A 10,646-nucleotide genomic window follows, 5' to 3' on the forward strand; every position below is an offset into this window, starting at 1 on the left:
TCTTGCAGAATATTTTGTTTTTTACCTCTTGGCACTTACATAGGGGTTCTTTGAAAAAACAGATTCTACTCATAGTAGTGCACTTAAATGAGATTTGTTTTACAAAAACCGGCTTCTGCCTGGATAGTTCAACGATAGCTGAGGATGTCCTGTGGTCTAGAGCCAGCTTCTGGGGTGGAAGAAGCACAGGCTTTGCAGTGAGGCCTGGGTGGAATCTGAGTCTGTGTTAGAACAGCCGTATGGTTCTGTGACTGTCATTAACCTCTGTGAGTGTCAACTTCCTCATCTGTACAATGGACACAGACATAATTGCTTCATATTGGAAGAAGGTTTAATGTGAGATTGTAGCACATGCAACAGATAACTGGGTGCTCAGGGAATGCTGACGCCTTCTCTTAAAAGACAAAACATTTGTTTTCCATCTGTTTCCCACCTGTCTTAAAATTTAATCTTGTAAAATTGTTTGCTTTATATCTGTGGGCTGTTTTATCTGGGTTGGATACTTGAAAAAAGTTCTGTGACTTTTAACTTTCTATTTAAGGTTGATAGAGAACAAGATGATTCTTCAATATTTTCTGTGATTACTTTCTATTCTGATAGTGAAACCCAAGAATAGTAAAGTTTTGGGGTTAGCAATCGGAGTCACAGAGTTGACTGATTTTAAAATTGTGAGTAGCTGGGAGACCATCACTGTAGCTTACATGTGCTGAGGGATTTTCTCTAGGCCAGGCGCTGAGTGCTTACTTTCCTTGTGCTAGTTTGGTTAACACTTACTAGGAGTCTTTGAGGGGAGTCTCTTCTTGTCCCTGCTTCACAGACATGGAAACAGGAACTCAGAGTTAATTCACTTCTCCAAGGTTACCTTGGCTGGCGCAGCACTCACACCTCAACCTCTGTGCAGACTGTCTTAATTCTGATATATAACAGAACCCCCATTTGGAAGGATGGTAAGCAGAGACCCAGGATGAATAATTGGCTTGTCCACCATCATATAGCTGCTAAAAAGCAGCTTCAGACCTGTAGCCTGGTGTTCCTTACTCCCATCCTGGTCTCCTTGTACTCCATCAGGCATTGCCAAGAGGACAGGCTCATGAGAAACTCAAGCAAGGAGCCATCTGAGCTAGATCAGGTTATTTCTATTCCTGTGCCTTTCATTAAAGATGCATGATTTTTGTAATTCTTTCCTTTAACAGTAATTGCTATGTTTTGTCTTTCAGGAACCTGGGCAGGAGGAGATAAGCCAATACATCTGCCTGTTGTGCCTACAGTTAAAAATGATTAGAAGAGAACAAAGTGATGCTTCAGGAACTTTCAGGTAGTGGGATGTTTCAAACCATGATTTTTTATGTTGTTCAGGTCTAGTGTGGAGGAAATGCCTGTAGACACAATGGAAAAGAGAGCAGGAAAAGACAAGCCAAATGCTGCCCGCTGGCTTCTCTACTGGAAGAGGCCTCACTGCTAGGATATGAAGGGAGACACGGATACAATTTGTTTCTATAAATTAACCAAAATTATTTATTGACTGCACTCAAAGGAATTTGAGGGTTAAGCAGTAGCACAGTCATTTAATCATTCAAACAATCCTTTGAAATAGGTATTAAGATTATATCCCCATTTATGTATGAAGAAACAGAGGCATCAAGGATTAGAGAACTTGCATAGAGCCCTAGAGCTGCTAGATTGTGGTGCTGAGACAGGAATTGGAGAACCTGCCTCCCAAGACTGTAGCTTGGTTTACACAATAGTAAATTTGGGGGCTGGCATTGTGATGTAGCAGGTAAAGTCGCTGCCTTTGAGGCCATCAGCCCATCTGGGCACTGGTTCTAGTCTCTGATACTCTACTTCATATCCAGCTCCTTGCTAATGGCCTGGGAAAGGAAGATGGCCCAAGTGCTTGGGTTTCTGTGTCCGCATGGGAGAACCAGATGAAGCTCCTGGCTTTGGCATGGACCATCTATAGCTGTTGGGACCATTTGGGGAGTGAACCAGCAGATGGAAGATCTCTTTTTCTCTATCCTCTCCCTCTCATCTCCGTCTCCCCTCCCCCCATAACTCTGCCTTTCAAATAAACAATAATAATTTTTTTTAAAGATTTATTTATTTTGGTTGAAAGTCAGAGTTACACAGAGAGAGGAGAGGCAGAAAGAGAGAGAGAGAGAGAGATCTTCCATCCGTTGGTTCACTCCTCAATTGGTGGCAATGGCCGTAACTGGGCCTATCCAAAACCAAGAGCCAGGAACCTCTTCCTGGTCTCCCATGTGGGTGCAGGGGCCCAAGACTTGGGCTATCTTCTACTGCTTTCCCAGGCCATAGCAGACAGCTGGATTGGAAGAGGAGCAGCCGGGACTAGAACCGGAATCCATATGGGATGTCGGTGCTTCAGGCCAGGGCGTTAACCCGCTGTGCCACAGCACTGGCTCCAACAATAATAAATTTTTCCAGAGAGTTTAAGATAACATGTCAGTGGAATTTAAGGGTAAAATTAGGAATTTGTCTACTGAGTTTTTAAAAATATTTTTTCTGAATTTTGAAAAGCTAGAGAAATGTAGTTTGAAAGAAAGTTTCACAGGAGTTGAGAAGTGAAACCTAGTGTGGAAAACCTCATCTACTTGGGATTCATATTTGAAGGTGACTATGGCATGACCCAAGCAATAGCCCATAAGGTACCTACACAGACCCTCTGCCTGGCCTGACCAGCCAGTGGCCTGTGTGCTCAGTATCTGTTGGTTTGCTTGTACATGGCCAACCCTAAATATTCCTGATATGCAGTAAATCCACTGAATGTTTGTTGCTGACTCTGAGTCTGAAAACCTTATTTGGGACATGGCAGGTGGAGCTGCAGGGCGAGAGAAGTGCTGAGCAGTTGTGGGATCATGGAGAGAGGCTCACTTGCATATCCTTCTCTCCTGTCGGTGGACAGCTGTTCTGTCACAAAGCTATCAGGGAGGCATGGCAGAAAGAGCAGGTTGCTAGAGGTGTGCCCCTTTGGGCTGTCATCTGCTTCCCAGTTGTCTTTCAGACCTTGGGGAAGCTGTGTGCGCTCCTGCTGGTGTTTCTGCTTCCTCACTCGCCAAGTGGTACTTGTTGACTGAGCCATTTTGTTGGTGCACACAAGGGGTCTGTTCACTTGGGGTGTCACCTTATCATCAGCCTCAACTGGGAGTTACTCAGAGGAAAGCCTTATTTACTTGTATAAGCCAAAAACGCAGGGGGAAAGTATAGTTCACTAGAGAGACTGCCTCTCCAGGAAGCTGTTTGTTAAGGCTTTTATAGCAATGGTCAGAAGAGTGGTAGAGAATTTGGAAAATGTGGAGCAGGAGGGACTTTCCTGCTTGCAATACACATGTTTCTGCATTGGGTATTTAAAAATCTGCCTCAGCTCGGTTTCTCAGAGCTGTATCCATTCCTTTTTTGTGGAGGTCTGGCCCCTTCTGAACAGAGTGTTGGAGGATAGGCTTTCCTGGGACACCCTCTGAGAAACAAGCTCAGGTGAGTCAACTGGTGCAGATTCTGTTAGTCGCCTGTGCCCTGAGTTACAACTTCCCTGTTGGATAGTCTTTGTTGAGGGCCTGCCCTGTAGGAAGTCTGATACACATGGGGTCTGGTTGCTAGGTTCGTGGTCTTGGTGCCAGCCTTCATGAGTTTGAATCTCAGCACATTGATGATAAACTGCCATCTTGACAATTTATTGACTCCTTTTCGGCCTCATTCTCCTTGTCTATAAACCAGGAATCCTAACACCGTGGTAATAAACTCATAGCATGTTTATTGGAATTTAATAACTCAGTAGTTGTGAGGAAATAGAGCCAAGATTGACACATCTATACTGCGTGTTTATTAAACAGTTAATTTCTGGTTTGAAAGAATATACCCTATTAATTGGTGAGAAATGCACGCTGATGAAGTAACAATCATTGCTATACCAACACTGCAATGTTCTAGAAAAGGCATGATTTTGGCAGTCTGGAAGAGTGATAGCAATTAAGGAATTCAGGGAACAGAGTGGAACAAATTACTGGGTTCTCACTATGTGCCAGACACTGAATAGGAACTGTGCATGCATTTTCTCTTCATCTTCAAATTGATGCTGGTAGGAGGAGGGGCCTATACTATCTCCCCTATTTTTAGCTGAGAAAAGGAGCATCAAGGCAGTCAAGCCTGGAGCTCGGGCTTACCAGTAGTAATCCTGGGATCAGCTGGGTTATCCAATTCCAGGAGGTAGGACGGGATGATTGGAGGCTGGATGCCCAAGGGTTGTGGTAGGTGATCTGTAGGGGCAGAGTAGTGGTGGGCCGTTGTGGTCTGGACATGTGCCTGCATTTTAGGGTCCTGAGCCGGGTGCTCACACTGCTCCCATTCTGCAGCCTGCTTGGTTGGAAGGGGACCTGGATAGGTGCCTCACCGTGCTGCTTGTTTGGTCTTGCTTGTTGTGGCAGCAATAATCCAGTGTCAATATTTTGCAGAGTGATTTGGTTATACTTTGTTCCCGGGGCTTTAACGAAGCATGTTTTTAACATTAATAAATGTTTTAGCTCTGTGTTGTTAACCACACTTGATGCTGAAAAAGCTTTCCTTGAAGAGAGAAAGAATGATGCTCTCTTTTCATGGATTTCTCAAATCGATTATGTTTTTGTTAATTGGTTTTGTTCTCCTTCATCTGGCCTTCCCCTGACACAGAAAGTAAAATCTGGGGTTAGGCTTCTCCTGCTGATGGATAGCACCCAGGGGCGATACAAGCATTTTTCAGTGGTCTACTTTGTTTTCCAGAAGTCTTCAAATGGCCATTACACAAGTCTAAGGGACCCAGGGTCAACTTCTATTTATGTGACAGATGCCTCATGTTTGTTTATTTCACCTGAAAATCTAACCCAGGAGAAATCTTTCAGGATGTTGACCTTTAAACACCGTGGATAAAATCTTGCTGCCTTTCTATGCTTAACAACAAAAACCATTGCCACCTTCACAACAATAGCCACTACTTAGTGAATGTTTTTACATCCCGGGCACCCTGTGAAGAGCCTTTCATACATAATCTTATTTAATTTTCCCAGTTACCCTGTGAGCTAGGTGATGTTTTCATTCCTGAATCTTTCTTAAATGTAGCAGTGAATGGGTCTTACCTTGTGGAATGATCTATGATTCACAGTGTTGTGTACATGGCATTCACAAAGCAAAGAATATGGACACAGCTCTGCTCTGAAACTTTGACTCCGACTGAGATGAGAAGCAATGCTAAGGATAGCACACATCATACAACCTGACCTACCACATAAGCAGTTAGGCTTGGGACCTTGATTGCTTCACAGCTGGGAGAATCGCCCATTTCTATACACAATTCTTGATCCATAGGTGCTGTTGCCCCTTAGAAGATCCATACTCAAATAGTTCCTCTTGGCTGGGATTTTCTCCATTCTAGCACAGTGTCTCCCTTCCTCAAAACCTCCTCAGTCCTGAGCAAACTGGGACTTTTCTTCTAAGAAAGAGTTCAAAATCACCAACCTGGTTTTCTACCTCTTATTATTCATCCGAGCTGCTATTCTTTCATGCAGAGAACTCTATGAATGCTGGTGAGGGCTACACACTGACAGACTGCTCTACTGAACTGTAGCCAGGCTCCTCTCCTCCACTTCAATTTGGTCTTTGAAGACTTGAACAAACACAAAGACGGCTTCAAAGAGCTCAAGGCCTCATCCCTAGGATGACCCCAGTACCTTGAAAGTACCTGCCTCAGAAGATTCACGGCTGCCCAAAGACTTTGCTCTGTGTTACAGGCGACATCTGAAGAAAAGGCCCCTGCTTCCCAGCCTCTGCGGGGAGGTCTGGAGCTTCCCTGCAGTAGCAGGAGTTAACAAACCCAACTAGATTTCCATGGATCAAGCTTGCTTCCAGCTTTTGGACATTTTTCACTTCTCTGACTATACTGAGCCCCCTTCTCCATTTCCCTTATTCTCCCTTTAAAACAGCCAGTCACCTCCCTACAAATTAAAGTTTACTATGTGAGACTCTTTTCTTTATTTCTGTAGTATGCTACTGATTAAAATCTAGTGTTAGGCTTTTTTTTTTTTTTTTTGACAGCTTGTACATTCTGTCTGTCTTCCCTGAAACCCCTACCAATATCACTCTCGTACCCTACAAATGTGAATATAGGGTCTTCCCGCTACAGTTCTGCTTAACCTCTCTGGATCTGCAGTACATCATCCACTTCTGCTCGTTCTACCTCTAGGTGATCTCCTTCCTCTTCCCTCTAGTGGTGCTTGCGTTGGGTGTGGCTCCCTCGAGGAATGAGATGTACTATGTTATATGCTTTCTCTGCACATAACCCAACTCTGTCTTTGGTTGTGGGCCCCTCAAGGGCAAGAAGAATCTCTTATGACTCTGTGAATACACGAGCTCAAGAAGGTTTGTACAGCGGCACCCAAAAATGTGTTTTGTTCGTGGTGGCCTAGAACAGACAGCTTTCCAGTCCTTGCATTAGGTACTTTTCTTTAGAAAACAATGATCCTACTTTTCAGCAGCTCTCAGTTATTAGAAAGAGACATCCAGATCTCTACACATGTAGGCTAATTTGCAGAGAAGTGGCTAGGAGCACAGCTATTGGACTCATACTGCCATTCTTCACATTGGAGTTTTTTTTGTTTTAATTGGACATGTTTAATTCTCTGAGCTTCATTTCGTGAACTGTAAAATGAGCACAGCTCATTCCTACTTGGTGGTGGTGAGGTTTAAATTTCAACTGCACTTGCGTCATAGGAAATGAGAGAGTTACAGAATCAATGGCAAACATCTTCCTGACGGACAAAATAAGGGCAGACAGTTAAACATGGAATGTGAATGGGAAGGAAGGAAAGAAATAAAATGCAAGTTGGAATATTTAGGCTACCAGGGGAACTAGAAAGACTTCTTTGAAGAGAGGGAAGGGAAAAGAGAAATTCACATTATGTTTAATGAATTTCTGTCTTGTGCACTAGATATTTTGTATACTACACTTCTTCAGTACAGTGCCAGAAGATATGTATTAGTCCTATAATTTATAGACATTGATGCTTTCTTGTGCCCAGAGTTTATAAGAAGAGTTGAAAAGGACTCAGGCCTATCTTATTCCATAGCTCACTGGGCTCATCTCCCTTCCTCACCCAGCTATGTTCATGTGTGTGTTAAATACTTTGGAAGCTCCAAAGTTGCTCTCTGATTTGATTAAAAACATTATATGGGATTGGATCTCCCTTGGAAAATGCTTCTAACCTGCTCTGAACATATTAGGTTGTGCAAATATAGCATGTATTTAACTTTTTTCTTATTTGACAGATAGAGTTAGACAGTGAGAGAGACAGAGAGAAAGGTCTTCCTTCCATTAGTTCACCCCCCACCCCACAAATGGCCACCATGGCTAGCGCGCTGCTCCGAAGCCAGGAGCCAGGTGCCTCCTCCAGGTCTCCCATGCAGGTGCAGGGGCCCAAACACTTGGGCCATCCTCCACTGCCTTCCCGGGCCACAGCGGAGAGCTGGACTGGAAGAGGAGCAACTGGGCTAGAACCCAGCACCCATATGGGATGACGGCACCGCAAGGTAGAGGATTAACCAAGTGAGCCACAGTGCTGGCTCCGCATGTATTTAACTTTAAGGAACAGAAATTTCATGTAAATTAATTTCAACAATGATGAAGTCTTCAAACTTGAGGCCAAGAGTTGTAGAATGCTCCGGACAGAGTACTTTGATCCTTGGGACGGTGGCTCTTCTCCACAAGTCTGTATCTTCTCCCTTGACACTCTATCTAAGAATGGGCTTTATCCTAAAGGGTACGTTACCAAAGAATCTAGCGTTTCCAGAAAGCTGCCATTAACAGCTGGGACAAGTGACTTCCCTTTCCACATGAGTGAGAGAAAAATCTGCCTCTCATTCTTGGACTACAAATGCTCCTTTTCTTTGATCTGATGGAGGTAATTAGGTTGCAGATCCAACCCTGGACCAGTAGGCAGTCAAAGAGAATGCTGTGTACTGATTGGCTCAAGACAGTGAACCCAAACCAATCACTGGCAAGAAGAACAGGGTTATTGTGATTAGGTTATCAGCTCATACCAATCAGGAGTTGTTTATCTAGTTAAGACTAGTACTTAGATTACATGTAGTGAGAAGCAAAATTCTAAATGTGTCTAGCACAGTATAGACAAGGCCAATCTCAATGGATATTAGCTGTAAACAAACTCTATCTGGTGAGTATTAGTTCATCATCAGTCCTAAATGCCTAACCACAATGTGGGTTTTCCTAAGAAAAGAAGGTGGCAGAATGTATCCTGAGTAGGCAGCCAACAGTAAAGGCTCAGTGTTTCATCTGTCAACCTGAGTGTTAAACTTACGTGGCTAAAGTAATACATGGTCTCAGTTTTCGAATCTGACAGCTCAGTAACTGGTGCCATTTTGACTATACAATCTTCACTTTTAACTTTCTCTTCAAATTAGTCTCATCCAAAAGGTGAGTCGAAATTTCACCCGACCCCTCTAAGTCCAGCTCCCTCCTGTGTAGGGATCTTAAGACAGTTCAATTCAAATTGCATCTCTGTTTCATGCCAGAACAAATAATAGCTCTCTTTAACACATAGGCAAAATGAGTAAACCTAGCCCCTGCCTGGAGAGGTGTTCCATCCCAATTAAAAGTTTTCATGGAGGCCCAAATCAGCGATTTTTTTTTCTGGTTTACTCAGTCCTTACAAATTCTCCCTAATTGGAGGTATAGGCGGCTTAAGTCAGTGGCTGGTCTGATTACAGAAGATTCCAAGAGATGTGCAGTTAAATCACTTTTAAATGCAGGCAGTAACACTGGTTAGATTATAAAGGGGTATCCTTTAAAGCCCCTAATATATATATATATATAGATAAGGATGCCTTATAATCAGCTTATCAATTATTTGTATTTAATTCTTTGCTTTGAAAGTGCTTATGGTGGCTTAACACCAGTGTGTTCTGCCAGTTACTTAACCTTTCCCTCAGAAATCTTGTTTGTGCTATTGATTTGGACTATCAGTGCTGAGTGTGGAATAATAAGATTCTGGTCTATTCCCGGTTTTGCAAGGAAGAATGAAATCTTATGTGTTCATCAGGTTGATTTTTTTTATTGGACACATAAAAAGGCATTTGGTGTTGGGGTGCTAGTTATTTGGGAAATCAGCTGGGAAGAAGGCTTTATTTTTTGCTACTTTTTTTTTTAAGGGGAAATGTGGCAATTTGGTCTCTAGGATGCACATTTTCAATTTTTAATCAACATGTGAAATCATATGTATAAATACACTTATGGTTACAGTATGATGCCTCAATATATGTATATGTGTACTGTGGAAAGGCTAAATCAATCCATTGAAAATGTTCATTTTCTTACATAGTTTTTTTTTTGGTGATGAGAGCATTTAAAATCTATTCTCTGAGCAATTTGCAAGTATACAATTTGTCATAATTATGCATAGTAGATGTCCTGAAATAATTCTTCCTGTATAATAAAATTTTAAATCCATAGACTGACATACCCATAATCTCTCTCCACCCCAGCCCAGCCCAGCCCAGCCTCCGGTAACTTTCGTTTTACTCTGTTTCAACAAGTTCATACTTTTTACACTTCACATTTAGGTGAGAGCATTCAGTGTTTGTCTTTCTGTGCCAAGTAGGCATCGCTTAACACACTGTCCTCCGGTGTCCTCCACACTGTTGGATATGGCAGAATTTCACCTTTTGTTCTGGCTGAATATATCCCACATGTATGTGCATCTCTTCTTCAGCTGATGGCCACTTAGGTTGTTTACATTTCTCGATTGATTATTGTGAATGTAAACTTGGAATTGCCCATGTCCTTTTGACAGACTAACTTCACAGTCCCAGTAGTGGGACTGTTGGGTCATATAGTAGCTCTGGTTGTAGTTTTTTTTTTTTTTTTAAAGATCCTCCATATGGTTTTCCATAATGGCTCTAGTAACTTGCATTCCCCCGAGCAGTGGGTAATGGCTCACTTTTCTTTTCTGTTCTTTTCTTTTTTTTTTTTAAATATGGAATGCTTCACGAATTTGCATGTCATCCTTGTACAGGGGCCATGCTAATCTTCTCTGTATCGTTCCAATTTTAGTATATGTGCTGCCAAAGCAAGCACAATGGCTCACTTTTCTCCCTGCACTTACCACCATTTGTTATTTTTGCGTCTTTGTGTTAATAACCACTCTGAAAGATATGAGGTAATACCTTATTGTGGTCTTAATTTGCATTTTCCTGGTGTCGAACATTTTTTTCATATACCTTTTTAGCCATTTGTACATCATTTGAGAAATAGCTACTCAGGTCTGTTAGCCATTTTTAAATCAGATTATTCATTTTGTTCTTATTTGTTTGAGTTCTTTGAATATTTTGGATATTAACTCTTTATCAGATGTGTGATCTCAAAATATACTCTATTGTACTTCATCTCTTGACTCTGTTGGTTGTTCCCTCTGCTGTACAAATTCTTCCTTGTTTGATACCTCACTGGTCTATTTTTGTTTTGCTGGCTGTATACTTTTAGGGTCATACCCAAAAAAGCTTTGCCTAGACTTACAACATGGAGTTTCATTCCTACCCCTAAGATATCATAAATGGAAATTCAGAGAAAAGGTTTGTGCAATCTGAACTTGAAC

At 42.2% G+C, this 10,646-nt stretch overlaps 1 non-coding gene across 1 annotated transcript; it reads right to left on the reverse strand.

Moving 5' to 3' along the window:
* Positions 1–10,022: 10,022 nt before the first annotated feature.
* LOC133768439 (U6 spliceosomal RNA) lies at positions 10,023–10,129 on the reverse strand. The gene has a single exon (XR_009866964.1). It is a non-coding gene; the product is annotated as a U6 spliceosomal RNA (small nuclear RNA).
* Positions 10,130–10,646: the final 517 nt, after the last annotated feature.

The sequence above is a fragment of the Lepus europaeus genome, chromosome 1 (assembly GCF_033115175.1).
Source record: "Lepus europaeus isolate LE1 chromosome 1, mLepTim1.pri, whole genome shotgun sequence".
NCBI lineage: Eukaryota > Metazoa > Chordata > Mammalia > Lagomorpha > Leporidae > Lepus > Lepus europaeus.